This window comes from Carya illinoinensis, chromosome 1 (genome assembly GCF_018687715.1).
Source record: "Carya illinoinensis cultivar Pawnee chromosome 1, C.illinoinensisPawnee_v1, whole genome shotgun sequence".
NCBI lineage: Eukaryota > Viridiplantae > Streptophyta > Magnoliopsida > Fagales > Juglandaceae > Carya > Carya illinoinensis.
Genome location: NC_056752.1, coordinates 7,048,010 through 7,071,568, shown reverse-complemented (window position 1 = coordinate 7,071,568; position 23,559 = coordinate 7,048,010). Strand labels below are relative to the sequence as shown.

Below are 23,559 nucleotides of genomic sequence, written 5' to 3'. Positions count from 1 at the left end.
GCCAGTTATTAATTCATTGCCCACTATGCCAACATGTTCCATTATTCATCGTTCTCGCCCCTAAAGCATATTTGTACCCAACAATTCATATATTTCTATCACTACTTCTCTAAAAATAAAGTAAGAGATCTTAATCATATGGTAATAAAAAAATTCAAAAACTCTAATCATTTCTATTTTTTCTCACAAATTCCAATTCAATTCCATAAAATAGAACAAAATAAATAATAGTTAGCACTTCACCTGACAATTATATTTGACAATCTTCAAGAGTTTTTATTTTTATTTTTATTTTCTTAACTTAAATGAAAACTTCAAAAATTTAGATTGTAAAAAAATTTGAAGAAAATACCCAAAATAAAAAAAAATATTATTTATCATCATCAAATATGTTTATCACGGGTGCTTCTTGAAGGAGGCAAGATTCAACAACAGAAGGAAAAAAAAAGAGAGTTCTGGATCAGATTCCTTGTTAGGAATCTTCTCAGCCAATCACCATAAAACCATTTGCGGTTGCCCCCACACGTTAGTTTGTCGGATTCGTATACCCTTTCAAGTTTCAATTGGCCGTTTACTACTCCCAATCCCGCGTGCTCTTTTCCTCAGTCCTCTGTTCCCACTTAACAACAATGTCGCCAACCCCACAACGTATTGTATCCGCGAGCCTTCAAACTTCAAAGTCGTTCCCAGTGATCGTCCGAAGCTCAAGTCTATAAATTCTATGGTCCATGTCCGTTTATTCGTATCAAAATCGACTTCTTGTGGTGGGTTTTTTCCTGAGTAAAGGTGTTTGTGATAGAAATAAAATAAAGGGTCTGAACACCATGGCTGAGTTGATTAAAGTTTCTGATTTCAATGGTGGTGATAGCGATGAAGGTATTAGAGTTCGAAAGGAAGCTTTGGTTAATGGGCCATCCAAGTTTCTTCGGGAGTTTATGGCTGATGGACTGGAAGCTACTCTCAATCGAATGGTTGGTATTTTTGGAAAAACTCAAATAACATGGTTTTTTTTTCTCGCTTTTGATTTCTTTTATTGTTGTTGTTATTGCATGTGAATAATGGTGCCAGTATGACGGTTCTGGTTTCTTTTGATTTGGTCTGATTGATCATGAAATTATTTCTGACAGCTCAATTAAAACAACGTTCTCATATTATTTTATTTGGCCCATTTAGAGCTGAAAATATCTCTAATTTCAGTTTTAGTTTAAGGTCACCTAATACATTCTGTGTGAGTAAATAGATATTCTATGTTCTTTCTCCCTTTCGCTTTTGAATTTGTGTTGGAGAACTAAAGCTTCCTTAGTGGCTGTTCTCTACCTGAATGATAAAAGTCACATTGTACTTTTAGACTGGGATGTCTTTTAAGAAATATGTCGGGGTGTGGTAGTAGAATTTTCTATTTCCTAGTGATTAATATGATTCATCTTGCAGTTTTCTTGCTTCTCATGAGATCATATTACACTTCTTATACAGATCTTTGAGGTCGCAGTCCTTGCATTTGCTAAAAATTACAGTTGACAGTAGAGCATCCGTTATATGATTGGTAACTAAAAGAAGTTGGGTGAAAATGGATTGAAGAACATTAGCAAGAATATGTACCCGTTTAATCAGTTATGAATCATTCAGCAGCCATTAGGAATTAGAATTTATTTTCTGCTCATATAAGCACTCTTACTAGCATTTGCCTTCTGAGGTATGCATTAGATAGTTAGATGCTAGGATAGTAACCAAACTTCTCATCACATAGAGGTGATACTGTTGCGAAGCTCTGCTGCACATGATATTTTCTGGATATTGCTAACCACACGTATTCTAATATCGTCTAGTGACCATTTTCTTCTTTTTGGACTTCCTTTAGGGCTAAAATCATGCACACGATGACCATATCTCACTCTTTTATTTCATTGCCTGGTCTCTACTTAACTAAAATGTAAATTGATACAAACCATAGGGGTTGGCTTAGTGGTAAGGGCCTTGGTCTTAGTGGTATGCTCCCTTCAGGTCCAAGGCTCTAATCCTCTTGGATGCAAGTAGTTTCTAAGGGTCATTGGATTAGGAGAATTTTCACTTGAGTTACCCAGGGTGCACTTGCAGGAAATTCATAGCCGAGTGCTTGTACACCGTTGGGATTCACCCGAACTTTGTTCTCGGACATCTGGTACCAATAAAAGAAAAAGTAAATTGATACAATAAGGACTTCAAAAATTCTTAATAATAGCACGAGATTCCTTGAATGGAGACTGGTATGGGCTTGAGCAGATAAAAGAGAGATTAAACATAGTTTTCATCAAACCCTAGAACATGTGTGAATATTATTATAGATATGTTGATACCACAATTTTCTCTCTTTTAACTTTTGTGGAGATGGTTTTGCATATCTTGGCAAAAAAATCTTGACTTAACATCTTAATTGCTGTTGTTTTCAGAGCAAGTGGCTTGTAGCTGCTCTTTTTGGTGGCATTATTCTTTGGAGGCATGATTCAGAAGTCTTGTGGGCTTCTATGGGGTCTCTTCTAAATTGTATACTCTCTATTGTACTCAAATGGATACTAAACCAAGAGCGGCCTGTTTCCACTTTGAGATCTGACCCTGGGATGCCATCATCACATGCACAATTTATCTTCTTCACTGTTATGTTTACCAATCTTTCAAGTAATTTCTCCCGTTCTCTCCCTACTTTATGATTACTCATGAATGAGAGGGAGAGACAGAGAGACAGAGAGAGAGCAGTTGCATTGTTAAGCTTAGAATTGATTGATATGAAGTTTGCTTGTTTTTCTGAACATAATTTCAATATGTGTTGGCTCAATCGCAGAAATTTAATGCTTGTTTTTCTGCATACTGTTGCAGTTATGGAATGGCTAGGAACAAATATATTTACAGTAACCATCAGTGGTCTTGCCTTGGCATTTGGTTCATATCTTGTAAGTATCTTCACATGGCTCATATTAGTCAAATGTTGCACATAATATATGCTTTTAGCTTAGGTTTCATACATGAAGGTTGTTATTCTTAAAAATAAAAACAGGTCGAACGCTAATCGGGTACATTTCTCTCCTCTGTTAATGTTAATCTATTGAACAATATAGAGACCATAGTGCAGTTATCCTTGCTAAAACTCTCTTGTTCATACCATAGTGGCAATTGCAATCATCCTTAGTTGGGATCAGATGCAGCTTTATATTGCTATTTTTATAGGATAAGAAGGTCAAAATCTAACTAATGGAGCCCCAAATAAGACCAATTGATTTCTGTCTTTTCTAAAAATAAATTTACTGATTAACCAATATCAGTTTTATGAAAATCTTCTTTGTTGAGGAACAGCTTAATGCTTTCATAGAATCCTCCTGGTGGTATACCAATAGCCCTTTCTTTTTTATTGTGAACCATATTTTGACATTAACACTGTTTATGAAACTAGATATGAACTCATCTCTATGTATATGGAGTATAGGGAAGAAAGAACATAGGGTAGGATAAAAACCATAGAATATGGTTATGTTCTAGTAGCCTGTAACTTATTGGCCAGTGCTGTCCATTGTTTAGACTTAATTCACCACACTTTCAAGCTGAGTATGCATCTAACTGCATGTGCTAGTAGACTTATTGTGCCAGAGGATTGATTTTTTTACCATCTATAAGTCAATTGACAATAGCTTTATATATAGAATAAATTTGCATTGTGACACCTTGTACGCATATACTGAATAAGGCAATATTATTATGGGTATGGGCAAATACACTTTGAACTCTCAAACTAAGTAGGGTTCTACACTTTGCACCCTAAACTACCATGACTGACACATTGTATCCTCTAGCTACCAAAAACTGATAAATAGCTCATTCATTCAATTCTACCCATCAAAATAGATAAATATATAAATATATGTGTGTGTGTGTGTGTGACGGGGCCGGGGCACAATCTTCTCCTAAAAGTTTTGATTGGCTCACAATTAAGTAGAAACTCTGAGGAAAAATGGTAGTAGAAACTAAATTTTTGCCATTACTTGTCCATCCTAAAAGGATTGGAAATCAACAAAATAAATGAGTAAAAGGAACAGAATTTCTTGTTAAGTAGTGTAGCTACTGTAGGATAAGTGACCTGTCTGTTGCATGGATTTAAAAATAATGCTTATTTTTATCTTTCTCCTTGGTGTTTGCAGTCATGGCTACGGGTCTCACAAAGGTTTCATACTGTAAGCCAAGTTGTTGTGGGTGCTGCTTTGGGATCCATCTTCTGTATTTTGTGGTCATGGTCGTGGAATGCTTATGTTCTAAAAGTATTTATTTCCATTTTATGGGTTCGAATAGTTGTTGTTCTGGGAGCTGCTGGGTTTGCCTGGATTTTCTTGTACATGTGGTTCGTTTTTCGCTTAGGGATGAGGAGGAATTCCTTAGATAAACTCATGAAAGCCAAACTTCACTCAATCTTAGTCAAAATACGGAGAAAAAGTATGCTGAGGTCTCTAAATAGATGGACATAACTTTGTAATGTGATGCCTTAAGTTTACTACAATTTTTGTAATATACCATAAGTAGCTTAAGTAATGAAACACTAGATGTGTGCATGCATGTGCACACAAATACACACAGCATGCAATAAGGCGCACACCAGATGGTAGTAGCAGAAGTAAAACAATGGCAGTAGAGCCAACTATTTTGAATGCTTCTCCATGTACGGCAGAGTAATTGTCTCATTCTTGGTTACAAAACTTCAGAATAGGCTGCTCTAATTTCCTTTCTTGTAATCTCAGTGAACTAGGGGTGTACAGAAAACCGAGTCATCGACCTAAACCGACTGGAACCGACCTTAGGACACCGGAATCGGCGAAGAACCGGTTGGCGGTCGGTAGAAAATAATATGAACCGATTTCAGTCGGTTCGGCGTGCGGTTTGGCTTTTCAGAAACCGAAAAACCGATCGACCGAACCTTAACAATTTTTTCCCTTTTTATATAAATAAAACGACGCCGTTTCACTTAAGTGAGTGAAACGGCGTCGTATTGTATGTATATGTGTCAAAGAAATAATATAAACGGTGCCGTTTGGCTTTAGGCCAAACGGTGCCCTTTTGTATTAGGGCAAAAGTGCCCCTTTCCCCTCTCGGCTCTCACTCTTCCAGCACGTCGTCTTCCCTCTCCCTCTCTCCCGATTCTTGAACTCTCAGCATCTTCCCCTCTCGGCAGTCCACCACGCCGTCCGTCTTCCCCTCTCGGCCGTCCACCACGCCGTCTTCTCCTCTCGGCTCTCTCCCACGCCGTCTCCTCTTGGCCCTCGGTTCTCGAGATTTTACTGGTAAATCTCTTAAAATTTTACTTGACAACATGTGGATCTTTATGTTGTTTTACTACTTATCTTGTTTTGTTCATGAAGATGAATAGATTCACTGCATAAGAGAATTTATTAGCAATTATGCGTGCTCCTCTCAGACAGTGCTTGCTGTAAATTATGTTTCTCCAATTGCTGATAATAGTTGTAACTAATAAGGTCGCTGGAAGGAGTCAAATTTTGGTGGGTGTTTTCGTTTTTGGCTATTAAATGTGAAAGAAATTACTGAATTTATTAAGTTCCATTTCAAAACGACGAAAAAGACAAGCATGGTCTCCACAGTTGAGGTCTTGAGAAATCTAGGAACAGGTATAATTGAGCAAATTTGGGGCTTTGGAATGTCTATGCTAATGACATTTGTCTCTCCACTCAGGTGGCTAGTAGAGAAACTAAGCATGGATTTTGTAGACCATAATATGGATGCAAATTGCCTCAATTGCACTCTTCATGGGGAATTGCATCTCATACCTCATCTCATAAAACATTAGTTGCTATATGACTATTAAAAAGCTGTAGGTTCTAGATGTTATCTTTGCGGTGTACTTTTTGTTTTCCAACAAAGACAGAGTGGACCATTTATTATCTTGACTGTGAACTTGGATGTTATCTTTTGCTGAATAATAAACCTATTTGCAATTGTTCTGCACACCTTGCATGAAGGAAAGTATATGAGATTAGTAGTATCACAATTTGATTTGAGATTTGGGAAATTTGTTGGTGTTTGCCGTTGGGAATTTAGAATCCGAATGTTGATGGATTTGTTTCTTATTTAATTTTGAATTTAATTTTTCACATGTTAGATGGATTCCTCGTCAACTCCAATCGATCTTGATAATGATGAACAAACTATGAATTTGGGAGAGACTCAAACACCAAAACCATCAAGTGCCCCTAGTAGTACTTGTCCACTTCCTAGGAAACGGAAGGGGAAGGACCCGTCAGTTGTTTGGGATCATTTTACTAAAGTTGAGGGTTGTCCCGTAGATGATCCGAAGGCTAAGTGTAACTATTATGGCAAGATTTATGCTTGCCACTCAAAGAGGAATGAGACTTCAACTATGCAAAATCACTTATCTGCATGTCCAAGAAATCCTCATAAACGTGGGCCTCTAGATAGATATCAACAAACATTGGCGGGTGAGGCAAGACCCGAGGAGGGGATTGGAGAGAGTGATAGTAGCGTCGTAAGGAATCTTGTGACCCACAAATATAATGAAGATGCAGTGAGGTTGGCCATTGAGGAAATGGTAATTATTGATGAATTGCCATTTAGAATTATTGAAGGTCAAGGCTTTAGGAAGTTGGTTTGGTTACTTGAACCAAAATTTAAAGTGCCATGTCGTGACACAGTTGCAAGAGACTGTATGAAATTGTTTACATCTGAAAAGGTGAATCTTAAAAAATTGTTTAAAGATGGGGATCGGATGAGGGTTTCATTGACTACTGGTACATGGACATCGATACAAAATCTGAATTATATGTGTCTAACTGCCCATTTCATTGATAATGATTGGAAGTTGAAGAAAAAAATCATTAATTTTTGTTTGATCCCTAATTATCGAGGGGATACAATTGGAAAATATATTGAATCTTGCCTCCTTGATTGGGGCATTGATAAGATATTTACTGTGACTGTTGATAATGCTAGCTCAAATGATACTGCAATTTCTTACTTGAAGCATTTTTTGACGGGGAATGTGTTGGATGGGAAGTATATGCACTTGAGGTGTTGTGCTCATATTTTAAATCTTGTCGTGAACGAGGGTTTAAAGGAATGTAATGATGCCATCACAATGGTTAGAAATGCGGTTAGATATGTGCGCTCTTCTCCTGCTAGATTAGACAAGTTTAAGAAATATGCAGAAAAAGAAAAAATTGATTGTAAAAAAATGTTGTGTCTTGATGTGCAAACCCGATGGAATTCAACTTACATGATGTTGGATGCGGCTGAAAAATTTGAAAAGGCTTTTAGGCGGATGGAAAGTGAGGATTACAATTTTTTGTCTTACTTTAATAAGGGACACATAGGGCCTCCTAGATCTGATGAGTGGGAGACAGTGCGAGTTTTTGTGAAATTCTTAAAGATGTTCTATGATGCCACTTGTCGATTTTCTGAGTCCCTTCATGTCACGGCAAATACAAGTTTTGTGGAGATTTGCATGCTCCAAAAAGAATTGGTTAGGCTGAGTGGGAGTTCTAATAGTTGTTTGATGAACATGGCCATAAGCATGAGAACGAAATATGATAAGTATTGGGGTTCATTGGATAAGATGAATTTGTTGTTATTGGTTGCCGTTGTACTTGATCCTCGAAATAAGTTAGGGCTTCTCACCCGTAACTCGAAAAAAATTTATGATGAGATTCAAGGATTACATTTGGTGTCTAGTGTGAGACAGTTACTATTCGACTTATACGATGAGTATAATGCTGCATTTGGTTCTATCTCGAGTAGTCGAAAACATGTGCCCGCTACGACATCTATACCCACAAGAGAAAGTGAAGAAGAGTCACAATTGTATATGGATTGGTATAAGCCAGATAATGAGACTGAATCTGTTGCTTCTAAAACAGAGGTAGACCGATATTTATCAGATGGTTTTGAGGCACTCAGTTCATCTTTTGATTTGTTGATCTGGTGGAGACAAAATGAGGTTAATTATCCTATACTTACAAGGATTGCACGAGATTTGTTAGCTATGCCTGTTTCCACTGTTGTCTCGGAGTCAACATTTAGTACAGGAGGGTGTGTACTTGATCAGTTTCGTAGTTCATTGGCTCCGAAAACAGTTGAGGCACTTATTTGTACTCAGAATTGGTTGCGACATCCGTCGACGCCAATTGATCTTCGAGAGGCCATGGATAATGTGGAGAGCTTTGTGGTAAAATCTGGTAATGTATTCATTCAATATTCATTTATTTTTATAAGTTAAATTAATTTATTTCTTGATTATCCAAATTTATTAATATTTGATGTTTAATCTGAATTTTTTTCATATTTATATAGAGTTGGGAGCACAATCAGACATCACAACTATTGAAGATTGAAGACTTTGCAAATATGGAATGAGACATTAAAGATCTAAGATTTTAATTTTAATTTGTGTTAGTTGCTTGCTTCTTACTTAAAACAATTTGTGTTGATTTGTATTAAATATCTACTCATTTAGTGGACACTTTTATTAATTACTTAGTAGTTAGTAGTTAATAGTTATTAACTAACTTATTAGATTTTAGAGTATTATTTAGTAATTACTACTACTTACTATTATTAGTTTCTAAAAAAATATTAATTTTATGGTTTTAAACTAGTAATGAATTTTAAAAATACAAGAAGAAAAGTTTAAAATATTGTGAATATTAATTAATAGATTCAATAGATTGAGTAGAAAAAGCCCAAAAAATAATTGAAGTGAGCAAAAAAAAAAACCATCTGAAAAGGCCAAAAGGGGTCCAAAAGAGGCCCAAAACAGTGGCCCAAACCGGACAAAACACCTCTAAAAAGGGGCCCAAAATAGGGCCCAAACCGGTGAACCGACCGGAATCGGTTCCGGCTGGTTCCATCCCCTTCTACGGTCGGTGGTCGGTCGGCGGTCGGTTCGGCGCAAAACCGAACCGGTGAGGTCGGTTTTTCAGGCCTACAGTGAACAGATCACAATTTGATGGAATGTTTGTATAATTGTATCAGCATATATTAATGAAACTAGATTGGGGTCGAATGAATTCTAGTACCAAAAGCAATCGAGTTGCGGCTGCCCCACCCCCTTATATTTTATTGATTGATATTCCATGATAACTAAAGCCATTACACCATTGTATCGTCATCCAAGGCTATACTTAATTCATATATAGAATTCCTAAGATTGAGTACTGCCAGGGCTGTGCAAAAAAGTCTGGCCTGATGAATCAGTAAGGCCCGACATGAGCCCACCCGACTAAAATCGGGAAACCCAATACCGGATTTATAACACCGAATGTCGATAAAAAATGAAATCCATATGCAAACGAAAGATGGAATTTGTTTGGATAAATGAAAAAGAAAAAAAGAGAAAACGAATAATTACTATCATTTGTACAATAAAAATGCTTTAACAATTCCTTAACAAAAAGCCGTAATTGTTTGTGACCACTGAAATTCCAACTAACCAACCACGGCCAGATGGCTATCTTTGAAAGAAAAGATTTTTATTTTTCTAGTTTAAAAAATTTTTAATTGAAATTAAAATTTTAAAAAAATCTTTAAAAACTTTTAGATACATTTGGGTAATGAGAAATGTTGAGAAGATGTAATAAAAAATGTTGAGAAGAGTTGTGAATAATAATAAAAAAATAATAATAGAATATTGAATTGTAATAAAAAGTAAATAATAATAATAATAAATAAGTAAAAAGTAATAATAAAATAATAAATAATAATAGAATATTTTAAAAATACATGAGATATTCTTGATATCCAAACTGCGCTAGAAAGATTACGGAATATGAGTCACTCAAAAGTAAAACATCAACTAAAAAGTTATCTTATTCCCCATTTACAAATAATAAAACCTCATGATTCCAATACCAGAATTTGAAATAAATTCAGTTCCTAACTCCAACGAACATATAAAGTTTCCAGTAGTAGAAATTGACCCTCTTTTCACAAATATTCTCAAACATAATTTACAACATCAAAGTTAGAATAAGTTTAATTTTCTGGCTTCCTTAAAGGTTCCAATCTATACCGCCTAACTCCGCGATTCTGCGTTTGAAGAAGTTGAAAGGAAGAAAATAAAAGAGTTAGATACAACACATTTAGTAAGTATCCAAATGGACAAATCATAAATCCAGTATCTATACGATGATATGATCAACATATTTATGAGGGAAAAATATAGTTGCAAGCATAATTGTGCACTAATCTGTGCACCAATGTGATGTGATTGGTCAAAAAGTAGATTTTATTGAAATCAGTGTTAATTTAAATTTTAAGTATGAATAAATCAGTATTGATACAAAGATTAGTACACAACTGTGCTTGTATGTAGCAAAACTCATTTATGAGAATCGTTAAAATTTTACAATAAGTTCATAGATAAGTATCAAATTATATAAATAAAGATCCTTTGATTTTCTCTTTAATGAGGTATTTAAAAGTCAAACAAGGAAATCTTAATTTACTTTTTTTTTTTAAATAACCTCTGTTTGTAATCATATCAGTAACGTATCATTTGTTTACAGATTTTGTCATCTATAACTTTCTGTTTACAAGCAGGTGGGACACATTCCATCCACACCATTTCCTCTTCTATGTTCAAACCTATCTTAGCTAGACAATGAGCCACTTGGTTACATTCCTTGTGAATAAAGTTCAGCTTCCATCCATTACAGCTCCTAATGGTTTTCTGCAGATCCCCAACTACTTGGCCTTCCCACGATTCATCTTCTTCTTCCCTGTTTACTCTCTCCACAACCTGCAGTGCATCCCCTTCAAACCATACAGAAAAACATCCTAGCTCCTTGCACAATTCCAAAGCTCTATCTAGAGCTTTACATTCAGCCATAAAAGGAGAGGCGACATTCATGATTTTTGCACTTAAAGACAGTAATACATCCCCTCTAAAGTCCCTCATTACCAACCCTATTCCAACTCTTCTTTCTTTTTGTTCTACAGCTGCATCAAAATTCACTTTAACATAAGGTTTCTCAGGTTTCTGCCACACCATCTCTTTGTTAGCTCTGTTCTTTTTCTTCTCACCAGTTTTACCATCAATCTGCACCTGTTGAAAATCCACCAAGCTAACCAAAGCTCTTTTCATAACACTAGTTGGACTGCAGAATTTGTTTTCAAAAACCCAAGTATTCCTTCTATGCCATATCGATTGCATAATGGCCACCACCCTTTCCACATCTGCTTGAGGCAATTCCTTTTCCATCTTCCTCCAAAGGTCTTCAAATTCCCTACCATTCGAGCTCCATTTGTGCACTGGACTGCCCTCTTCAGCCCATACATCAGTAGAGGCAGGACAGGACCACAAAGCATGCACTATTTCTTCTTCTTCTTGAAGGCAGACTGGGCATATCGAGTCCTCCACCACTCTTTTTTTATAAAGACTCAGCTTAGTTGGCAAAATATTGTGAAGGGCCCTCCACATCAAATGCTTCCACTTCCCTGGAACTTGTAGTGACCAAACACTCTTCCATCTTTCCCCTTCTCTCTCAGCACTTGAAGCTTGTCCTTGCATCTCTTTACATCTTTGAATTTCAGCATGGTATGCACTTTTCACCGTGTACTTACCATCCTTTGTCAAGCCTCAAATCATTTTATCAGAAGCCCCCATTCGACTAAGAGGGATAGCACATATGACAGCTGCTTCCTCTTTACTGAAGACCTCCCTGACCAGCTTATAGTTCCAGTTTCTTGTCCCATCATCAACCAATTCACACACCCTTGCTTCAGGACTTAGTACCCTTACTGGAGATTGGACAGAAAAGGAGCTAGGTACAGGCAACCACTTTTGACCCCAAATCCTTATATCCTTTCCATTTCCCACCCTCCACCTCATACCATTCCTCACTACTTCTTGTATTGACCACAAGCTTCTCCATATATATGAAGGCATACTACCCAACTTTGCCTCAATAAAATTTTCTTCCCTAAAGTACTTCTCTTTAAAGATTTTTGCAACCAATGAGCCTTCCCTTTTCATTAGTCTCCACCCTTGTTTTGCCAGCATTGCTTTATTAAAAGTCTCCATATCCCTAAAGCCGAGACCACCCACATTTTTAGATTCCCCCAACTTCATCCAACTTTTCCAATGTATACCTGCCTCCTTCTTGCCTTGTTTCCACCAGAATCTTGCCATGATTGTCTCAATCTCTTCACACAGTTTTTTAGGCAATTTAAACACACTCATAGAGTATGTTGGTATGGCTTGAAGCACTGCCTTGATCATTATTTCTTTCCCTGCTTTGGATAGAAACATGCTTTTCCAATTCTGAATTTTTTGCCAAACTCTCTCTTTAATCCCTTGAAAGGTTCTATACTTTGCCCTTCCAACCATTGCTGGGAGACCAAGGTATTTTTCATAACTATCACATCCAGTTGCCCCTATCTCCTTCACCACTTCATCTTGCACTGGTTTCTTGACATTTGAGCTGAACATGATTGCTGTTTTCTGTTTATTAATGGTTTGGCCAGATGCTAACTCATATTGGCCCAGAATACCATCAATTCTCTTCCACTCCTCAATTTTGGCTCTACAAAAAATTACACAGTCATCTGCAAACATAAGATGGTTAATCTTAGTTCCCCCTCTTACTGCTGAAACACCTCTGATCTCACCCTTCTGTTCTGCACTATTCAGTAACAAACTTAGCCCCTCTGCACAAATCAGAAAAAGGTAAGGGGATAATGGATCCCCTTGCCTTAGACCTCGAGAGGGCTTTATATGCATCCCAACCATACCATTTACAATGACTGAGTAGGTAACTGAGCTCACACAATTCATTAGCAGCTTTGCCATCTTCTCTCCAAATCCCAACTTCAACAACATTCCATTTAGAAAAACTCACTCAACTCTGTCATAAGCCTTTGCCATATCCAGTTTCACAGCCATACAACCAGTTCTTCCCTTTTTCCTAGTCTTCATGGAGTGTAACAACTCATAAGCAATCATTATATTGTCAGAAATTAACCTTCCAGGGATGAATGCACTCTGGTTCAGGGATATACAGCCTTGCAACACCTCTTTCACCCTATTTGCTAGCACCTTTGAAATGAGTTTGTAAAACACATTACAAAGGCTTATTGGTCGAAAATCCCTTACTGAGTTAGGTGTTTTCACCTTAGGGATTAAAGCAATCAGTGTGTGATTAATTCCAACCCTCATGTCCCCACCACTTAAAAAATCTATAACAGCCTCACAAACCTCCCTACCAACCACCTCCCATTGTGTTTTATAAAACCCCATTCCAAATCCATCAGGACCAGGAGATTTTAAAGAAGACATTTGTTTTAAAGCCCTTTCCACTTCCTCTGGTTGAAACTGTCTCTCCATTCTTTTTCTCTTTTCACTATCAATTTTCAGCTCCACCCCACCAATACAGGCCTCTACTTGCTCTATTGTAGGGTTTGAGGAAGTATAAATCCCACAAAAGTATTCCCTAAAAGCTTTTTCAATCTGTTCCCAGCCCTGCACCACATTCCCCTCCATATCATCAATCTTTACAATTGCATTTTTTCTTCTTCTTTGAGAAGCACACAAGTGGAAATACCTTGTATTTCTGTCTCCTTGTTGTAACCAGTGTCTCTTAGCTCTAATCTTCCATCTCAAATTCTCTCTTTCCAACAACTCCTCCACTTCCCTACTTTTTGCTTTAATTAAAGAAATTTGTAAGTTCTCTTCCCTCTCCTGTAATTTCTTTAGTTCAGCCAATTTTTCTGTTAATTCTTTTTCTGCCCCCTTAAACATCTTTTTACTCCATTGACTCAAAGCCCCCCTACACCCTGCCAACTTATTTTGAACTTTTTCTTGTGGCCCCATCCTTCTTCTATCTCTCTCCCATACTTCTTTCACTACCTCCCTGCACCCTTCCCCCACATCCCAACTTATCTCATATTTAAAGGAATGTCCTCTTCTCATCCCTCCCTTTCTTATTTCCCAGTTTGCAGAAAGTACCACTGGGCTATGATCTGAACATACAGCAGGCAAGATATCCACTTTAAACTCTACAAACTTATTTCTCCAACTATGATTAGCAACCATTCGATCTAGCCTTTCTCTAATAACAGATCCATCCTCATGCCCATTGCACCATGTAAATTTACTCCCCCTCCATCCCAGGTCAGTTAGAGCACCATCTTCTAATACCCTTCTAAATGCCTCCATTTGTTCCTCCCTCCTATCCCTTCCCCCTTGCTTCTCACTATTACATAAAATCTCATTAAAATCCCCCACTACCAGCCACCCCTTAAATTGCCCAGGATTAAAGGATGACAAAAGATCCCAAGATCCTTGCCTTTTATTCGAATCTGGGTGCCCATAGAAGGCAGTAAGTAACCACTTGTTTCCCCCATCCCCATCATCAATCCAACAATTAATGTGTCTATGGGAAAAGTTGATCAAATCCACCCTCTCTTCTACCCTCCACAGCAGTAGAAGACCCCCACTAAATCCCCTCGAGTCCACTCCTACACAACCTTCAAAACCCATTTTCTTCAACAATCTACTCCCTTTATTTACTGACATCCTAGTCTCAATCAAAAAAACAATATCAGGCCTAGTTTCCCTTACTGTTACATAAAGGGATTGAACTGTTCGAGGGTTGCCCAGCCCTCGACAGTTCCAACTTAAGATTTTCATGGCTGTTGGCGGGGCTGCCTCACAGCCTCCACCAATACATTTGATACCTCAACCATTCTTCCCCCTTTTTCAGCTTTAATTTTTTTTCAGCCCCCTCACACTACCTCCCTCTTCTATCCCCTCACCTAGTAATTTCCTCTTAGAAGATTTCAGAACCTCAGGAACCAGACTACAACCTTTCTCCCTTGCCCTCCTCTTCCATCTCCCCCCATAAACAGTTTCATCCACATCTTCTCTATCAATATTTTTTGAATTTTTTCCCCCCTCAATTTCCTTCATCACTCCTTTACTCCTACTCTGCATTTCTTATGTTTCTCCCTTCTCTCCTTCTCCCTTTTGCATCAATATTAATTCACCCATACCTACCACCTTATTACTTGCTTCAGGCCCCTTAAACTCTCCTTCTACTACTTCTTCATAGCTCGAATTTTCAATGCCCATTTTTTCCTTCCCAACCTCCCTCACCACTTCCTCCTCCCTTCTATTCTCATAAAGAATTTCTTCACCTTTCTCACCCCCTCCTTTCACCCCTCTTTCTTCACTCATAGCCTCCCCCACCATCCCCTCTTCCCCATTTTCCCCTTCCTTCTCACTCACCTCTTTACCCCATCTATCTCTCCCTTCCATATCCTCACTACTCCCCTGATGAAAGCCACCTCTATTCCTTGTAACAGTATCACTTCTCCAGAAAGCACCCATAGTAGTTTTTTCTGCCCGAAGCCATGCCCCAAACTGAGGCCCCTCTCCCCTTCCCCCTCCTATCTTACAACAACCAGAATTATCATGGACCATAAGCCCACATTCAAAACACAATCGAGGCAGTTTTTCATATTTAAAACTCACCCACACCTTCTTACCTTCCACAGCAACCATGCGCCCTCTTGTGATAGCTTGCTGGATTGGGATCTCAATTCTCACTCTCAGTGAGCTACCCCATCCAATGCCATCCTCAGGAACATCAACCTCTAGAACCCTGCCCACCGTACTACCAATCATCCTACCACACTCTTCATTCATGATTCCCAGTGGTAGGTTCAGCATTCTGATCCAGAAAACTTCAGTGTCAAAAACTATAGACTAAGCTTGAGCCAATCCATCAAACAGTTTGAGTGCGAAGAGATGGTTATCAAATAACCATGGCCGGCCATCCATCACTCTATCCTTATCTGCGTGTGTAGAGAACGTGATGATAAATGTGTTTGTCCCAATCTCCTGGAACCTTGCCGACTTGCTTACCCTCCAGATCCTCCCCATCGTGGACTCCACAAAATCCCTCCCAATCTGTCTATCAATCCAGATCTTCCCAACCAGGCTCTTCCCTCCCTTCTCTCGCATCCTTTCCTCCATTCCACCAAGCTCAATTAGTGAGCTCTCCTTCTCCGTCAGCCTAAGTTTCTCCCACATTCCTTCCAGCCCCTCCATTCCCTCCCCCGCCGGTAGCAAGCTTCCTGCCGTAACTGCCGTAACAGAATTTCCCACGCTAAAACTCCACCTCTAACAGAAAGCTAGAGAGGATACTCTTAACGAGATAATCATGTTCCCTTCCAATGCTTAGGAAATCTTAATTTACTAAATGTTGTTTATTTATGCCTTAAATATGCCCCAAAATAATTAAGACACATTGAATTTTCTATTGGAACAAATCATAATCAGGACAAACCCAGAATAGATTTTAATACTATCCTATTAGAATAAAAAAAATTTACATTTGCGATCATGATGATAAACCCAAAAAAATTTTAATTCATGAAACACACCTAATTTTAGTACCATGAAAACTGATTTCAAATGTTGCAAGTATTTATAATAAAATTAAGATATTTTCAATACAGATAGAGGTCGTACTGCAAAAGGTACCAAAAGACAAAGATTAGAGATTAGAATAATTAAAGTAGTATATAGCGCATTCCGATCATATTTTTGAAAATTTTAAGTTCATGAAATGAAGTCTTTACCATGTAACATGTTACACTGCTTCTAATTATGATAACTTTTGTTTTAGCATTATTACCTTCGATATTGTATTTTTAACTTCGAGGGAAGGCACGTGTCGTATTTTGTAAAAATCTTGTCCTCCTTCGCCAAGTCTAGCTACGAATGATGAGTACATGCTTACGATTTCCAATTTTTGTAGGTTACCGACAAACTGAAGTCCATCTGGAACCATCCTGAGATCCCAGCAATATTCAATTTTCAAATGGCAGAGGCTGGGCATGGATCCTTCCTCCACCTCCCACTCCTCTAAGTTTGTTAAATGATCAAGTATGAGAGATTGAAGTTGAGGAAATCCTCTTACAGAACACATCATCTTCTTCCCTGTGTAGGCTTTATACCCAAGGTAGAGAATCTTTAAGTTGGGAAACTTCTCCAAAATCAGCATTGGGTCTTCTTCAAGATCAGTGTCAATTAAGCTTAACTTGGCAAGATGTGGAGAAATTTTGTCGTGTTCTGGCAATTTCTCTATTTTCCCCCAAAGCCGTAGCTGATATATTTGAGGACAACTCGTTACCATTGGTGTTATATCCACTCTCTTGTCCCTTGGACATGAGATCTTAAGAACATGAAGACAATTGAATGTGAAATTTGAAGGCATTAAGTTCTTTCCAAACTCGTCAAATCCAACCGTTGGATCTTCAACATCACATATGAAAACAGGAATATTCACAAGTGTTTGCAGTTTACTAGAATTAGGTAGTTGCAACTTCCCCCTGATTTTGGAAAACCGAGGTAGATACAGATGCCGCAAGTGCTCCATATTTCTAAACATATCATTTGGCAAATTAAATTGCCAATCTGTCGTCCGCAAATCTAGTGTTTGCAAGCACTTCAAATTTCTTAGAGATGCGATACTTCTTACACCAGTAGACCTTAGAGACAAGAATCTCAAGTGGATGAGACTTTTCATCTCCACCTCCCTAAAGGGGCCGCTTTGCCTATCGGGATCATTAGTAGTAATTTTCAAGACTCTTAAGATATTTGAACTTCCTTAGCATAGATTTCTCTTCCCAAAATTTCAGAGGCACAGAGAATGTTAGAAGAGACCTTAGGTGAAAATATTTTTGAGATGTCGATGAAAATATAAATCCAAAACTCATGGGATCACTTGATCCACCACTGATAGCAAATCTTCGAACTTCACCAATGGGAGCTTCTGTTTCTTCATTGGACTCATGATTAACATTGATGATGTGTAGAAAGTTTTCCAATTTAGCTTTTACGACACAAAAGTCTCGCATAAGATCATGGAGACGACAAGTTTTAATCCCTGCAACTGAACTCTTTTTTCCTACTTGTACCATACACCTTTGAACTAGCTCCTTCAAATATTGTTCTCCAACATCCTCCAGTGTTTCCTTGTTACTTCCAGTTTGAAGTATAAGACCTTCAGCCATCCACATTTGAATTAACTCCTTAGTCCGTATCTCAAAATCCTCTGGGAAATGGCCTAAATATAGGAAGCACAATTTCAAGTGGGAAGGCAAATCATCATAACTTAAGGCTAACACCATGCTTATTCCAAGATCTTTCTGTTGATGAAGGTATGATTTAACATTTCTATGCACTTGTTCCCACTCTGCTAACGTCTGCTTTGTTGCCAAAAGTCCTCCTAATACAATGACAGCCAATGGTAAACCCTTACAATAGCTAACCATATCTTTTCCTAAAAATCTCATTTCTTCCTTGATATTAGAATTATCTGCATAGCCAACAACAACGTAAACAATATCATTCCGTCTTGCATATTGAGTCAACATAAATAAATAAATAAATAAATGGACCTTATTTTGAGGCTCGAAAGCATTCAATGTCTAATTATAAAGTGACTAAACCATTGAAAAATATGGACTAAAAGCAGAATATTCATTGTTATTGAATATAATTTTGAAATAACTATAAATAAACTAAGTTCATCATGAATTGCCGTATCTCCCATTTGAGGGGCCAGTTTCATTTTGATGAAACTGACTACCATGATGGTCCGATACTAAATAAACTAGCAACTATCTCCTCTAGATGGAAGAAAGATTCCATTGGAAAGGTAGTTTTGTCCAATCGGCAAAAGCTTGAAGAACTCCTAAAAGACGGGAGTAATCAGGTACAATATGTTATTGTAGTCCTTCAGATATATCTCTTTCTAACCATATAATTACGAGAAAAACACTACTCCCACCTAAAAAATTCATTGACAAAACCAACCGATCAATTTTTTTTTTACCCAATATTTAAAGAAGTGTTTTTTAAGGATTTTGTAAATTTTTTAAAAATGTTTAAGGAATTTAAAAAATGTTTAGAAAAAAAAAAAAAAAAAAAAAAAAACCTGATTGTTTGGTGAGTATGGTGAGAATCTTATGTGGATGTAGCATCACCCTAATTACTAATATGCCAATTGTGATTCCCAATACAAGAGTCATAATAGGGAAAAGCCCCCATATAATTCCTTAGACCTGTTTACATGTTCTACTCCATAAAAAGAAATGATATCTTGTATTTCCGTTCCATGCATAAATTATCATTTCAACAATCAACTTCTCTGGCAATTTCATTCTTTTAACAAACAAATTAAGGGTAAACTGTTAAGCAAGTGTAAACCACTTTTTTTTACCTAATCTCTCGCTTAACTCCTGTTCAATATGTTAGTAAACTGTTAAAGCAAGTGTAAACTAGCAATCATTTCATCTCGAAAATGCATTTTTAGAAAATCTAGCGAATGAAAATTAGATACTGTCTATATACCTTCTGATCTCCATGATATTGCTATATTTTGAAGCAATTCCCAGCTGTTTTCATCGTTTAGAAACTTTAATTTGTGACGGGGGCCCCTTGGATCTACTTGCAAAGCCAAGTCTTCATTACGAGAGGTAAGCAATATTCTGCTGTTTGCATCATTCATTGGGAAGGCAGCATATAAACTGTTCCAATCCTCAACTTTCCAGATATCATCTAGAACCACCAAACATTTCTTTTGGCGCTGAACTTCACAAAGTTTCTCAGCAAGCTCTTCATCTCTCAGGCTTCGAATTTCATCTCTCTGGTCTTTAGATGGAGAGATAAGACCGATCATAACTCTTTCCCAAACATCTCTTATTTGACATTGTTGAGAGATACATGCCCAAGCATGACAATTAAAGTGACTCTGGACTTGTGGGTGATGATAAGCCCTCCTAGCAAGAGTAGTCTTTCCAAGACCACCCATACCACATATGGAAACGACTCTGTACTTGTATTTGACCTCTTCTGTCAAACATGCCACCACTTCCTTCAGGTTATCCTCCAATCCAACAACAACATGATCAGGTTCAACATGCGCATAAGTTTGCCTTTGCTTTCTGATCTTCTCACTCAAAGAACTCGGGCCTCCAGCTTCCATCGAATCAAATTTTATGCCATAATTTTGTAAACTTGAGTTCAATGTAGAAATTCTCTTTGTTATTTTACCAATCTCTCAGCTAGTTTGGAAAATAGTTTTTGCTTCTCCCAAGATGCAAGCAAACCTCTTGAGGACATTCTGTATGCCTCCTTCCTTTCTGGAGCCAACTTTGAGGGCATACCTCTCAATAATATCTTCGGCATCATAAGCAACATCTCTCATATCTGCAACCCACTGGCGGACACTCTCTCTTTCATTTTGCTGCGCATCTGCATCTTTTAGGAGACTTTGGATTTGTTTGAGTGCATCTTGTAGCTGTTCAACTTGGTTACTCACCCCGTGCAAGGATGTCGCTTTTTGTAAAAGCAAATCACCAAGCCTTTCCACCACAACAGAGACGATAGCCTCTGCCATTTCTTTCAGCTCGTCACAAAAAATAGGAATAATAAAAGAAGATATATTAAGAGAATTGGATGTAACTCTCGGCTCAAATTTTGCAAGAAAGTATCATGTTATTGATGTGCAACGCTTGGTATCACGACAAGAGAGGATTCGACCCAAAATGCGTGCAAACAGATCGTCCAGCAAGGAGGGTCCACGCGGTTTCAAAAAATAAGAAAATCTCTTAGGCGGCCATTGGATACGTATAATATTTTATATCGAGGTCTTGGTACATCCCACCTAATCCATCTACTCAGACTTTATTATTTTATATCGAAAGTCTCTCTTGATCCAGCTGCCGTTGGAATTGCACGTGTGTTTGTCTCTGATGGGAATAATTTATGGAAAAATATACTTGCAAGTACAATTATGTATTAATCTGTACATCAATATGATGTGATTGGTTAAAAAATAGATTTTATTGAAAACAGTGTTAATTTAAATTTTAAGTATGAATAAATCAGTATTGGTACACAGATTAGTACGCGACTGTCCTTGTATGTAGCAAAACTCATAATTTATAAAAGAATGCTACATATCATCTTACACCACACACTTTATATATTAAAATATTATTTTTTATTTTTTTTATTTTTTATTTCATTTTATTCTTATTAAATTAATTGAATTATTTTATTTATCATCTACACACTACATATTTATTATAGAAAAAATGAAAAAAAAAAATTAAAATAAATGTGGTGTGTGAAGTGTGAGGATGACAAGAAGAATTTTCCTAATTTATATCAACAAATGAAGAGAGGGTTTTCATGGTGCGTAACTTCTTGAGATGAGGATGTTTCAATTTCATTTTTTTGTTTTTTCGTTAAAGAGTAATGTTGTTGAACCAATGAAATATCCATAATTTTGATCGATACTTTTTTTTAGTAATTAAGGAAGTGAATATTATTAATAATTTACTTTTTTTTTTTTTGTAAAATAATAGTTAAAGATGTTAAAAAATCTTTAAAAGAAAAGAAAAGAAAAAACTAAAATTGCACTTATCTGTCGTGATTATCGGTTGTGACATAGGTCATAGTAACATCATCCATAACCACTTTAGTCGGTAGATTATCTCGATTAGAATAGCATTTCTCTTTTTATAATGTACCATGCACTATGTATTACTTTTTCAAGGACTTTAAAATTGACTATATAGTTGGTCAATAATAATAATAAAAGACTATGTACTATGAGAGAGGGAAGGTTCAATGAAACTCACTCCAATTCCTCTTTCATTATTTGGTCTTTCATCCATCCATGTGATGTTATTATTCCTACATGATGCACGTTCTACGACGTTTTATCTGTGACCCCTTTCCAGACATGACTGGACGAATATGCCCCTAGGTTGATTAGCTTTCGCTTTTGAGTTTTGCTACATGATGCACGTTCTACGACGTTTTGAAAAATTGATTATGTAGTTGTTCAATAGTAATAATAAAAGACTCTGTAGTATGAGAGGGAAGGTTCAATGAAACTCACTCCAATTCCTCTTTCATTATTTGGTCTTCATCCATCCATGTGATGTTATTATTCCTACATCATGCACGTTCTACGAAGTTTAATCTGTGACCCCTTTCCAGACATGACTGGACGAATATACCCCTATGTTGATTAGCTTTTGCTTTTTCCCTCAGGATTCTTCAAAAACCGATCAAAGGACCTCCCAAGTCCTAAGAGCCAAAACTAAAGTGATAATGAAAAAAACAAAAAAAAAAAAAACAAAAAACGGGACGCGTCCAATTTGGACACCGAAAACACCTCGCAAGACTCCTAGTCAAAAGTCTAAAGTGTTAATGACACAGAAAAAAGTGAATTGGATTGGGATGATGTGCGAAACCAATCGAGTGTTAGCCAAAGTTATTTAGTCCTGGTCTAAATTGAGATGTGAATTGATATTTTCACACAGGCCTATGCAAAAATGAGTATGACCCAATAAATCTAAAAGGCCCGACATGAGCCCGCCCGACTAAAATTTTAGTTGGGTTCATCAGTTCAAATCTAATGGTTTATAACAAAGATACTGTTTGGCCATTAAGATTTCTCATTTCAAACATAAAATTCTTATCTCATCATTACAATTTTTTTAAATTTACATATAAAATATAATAAACAATTCAACTTTTTTAATTTTTTCAAATTTCAAAATAATAATAATATTAAAATATAATATTTTAATATTTAATCTTAAAACTCAAAATTCTTATCTGAAAAATCTCAATGGCCAAGCAGAATCTAATGTCGGTCGAGACCAATCACGCCCAATGAAAACAATCATCACCCTTAGAGCTCTTCTCCACAAGGCTCAAACTCTAACCTCTCTCTCTCTCATCGACCGCCCCTCCAAGAGGATGCTTCTAAAGAGGAAGTATTTTTTTTTTCCCGGTTCAATTGCAAATGAGAACATGAATAATGCCTTGGCTGTGCATTAATCTTTCCTGGAGCCATAAATCTGCATGCAGCTCCTATGCCAGCATCTATTCATGTTAGCTTTCATCATTAGAACTTGAACGCTTTTTCACTTATAGAGAGGGTCATGCCATTGATACCAGGATTGGCTCTTATTGCTGCTGAATGGGTAGTTGTCCTACCACTTGAATACATGTGCAGATTATTATCACAGGAAAACATGACAAATATTTGTGTCCGGTCATTTCATTAGATTGGATTAATCACTACAAGAAATTTAGTTTTTCCTCACGAAAGTTTTATCCCAAGCTTTACGTTCGTGGCAAATACTTAGCTTATGACACCAAAAGGGTCCGTGTGAAAAAAAGTTGCTATTTTCTACTAAATTACGTCCAAGCAAGAAGTTGTGGTAAAAGTGATTTTTTGCGGCCAAAAAACGAATTTCGCAAATACTTTTAAGTATTACAACACTTTCCCCTTATTTCTTTTTTCCCCAGCCCGATACCCGCTCGTTTTTCCTTCTCCCCCTTTTTTCTTTTCCCCCCGCTTGATACTCCCTCTCTGGTTGAAGGATGGGTTTGCTGCCGCCCTTCCTAAGCCGTGCTTGCTGGTGTGCTGTCGCCACCTCGCCGAGGAGGTGAGTCTCTAATCCTCCCATATTTCTTTCTCT

At 37.2% G+C, this 23,559-nt stretch overlaps 2 pseudogenes; one reads left to right on the top strand and one right to left on the bottom strand.

Annotated features, from left to right (window-relative positions):
- The first annotated feature begins 516 nt into the window (after positions 1–516).
- Positions 517–4,529, top strand: LOC122308412 (annotated as a pseudogene).
- Positions 4,530–9,821: 5,292 nt separating this feature from the next.
- On the bottom strand, positions 9,822–20,644 carry LOC122308409 (annotated as a pseudogene).
- Positions 20,645–23,559: the final 2,915 nt, after the last annotated feature.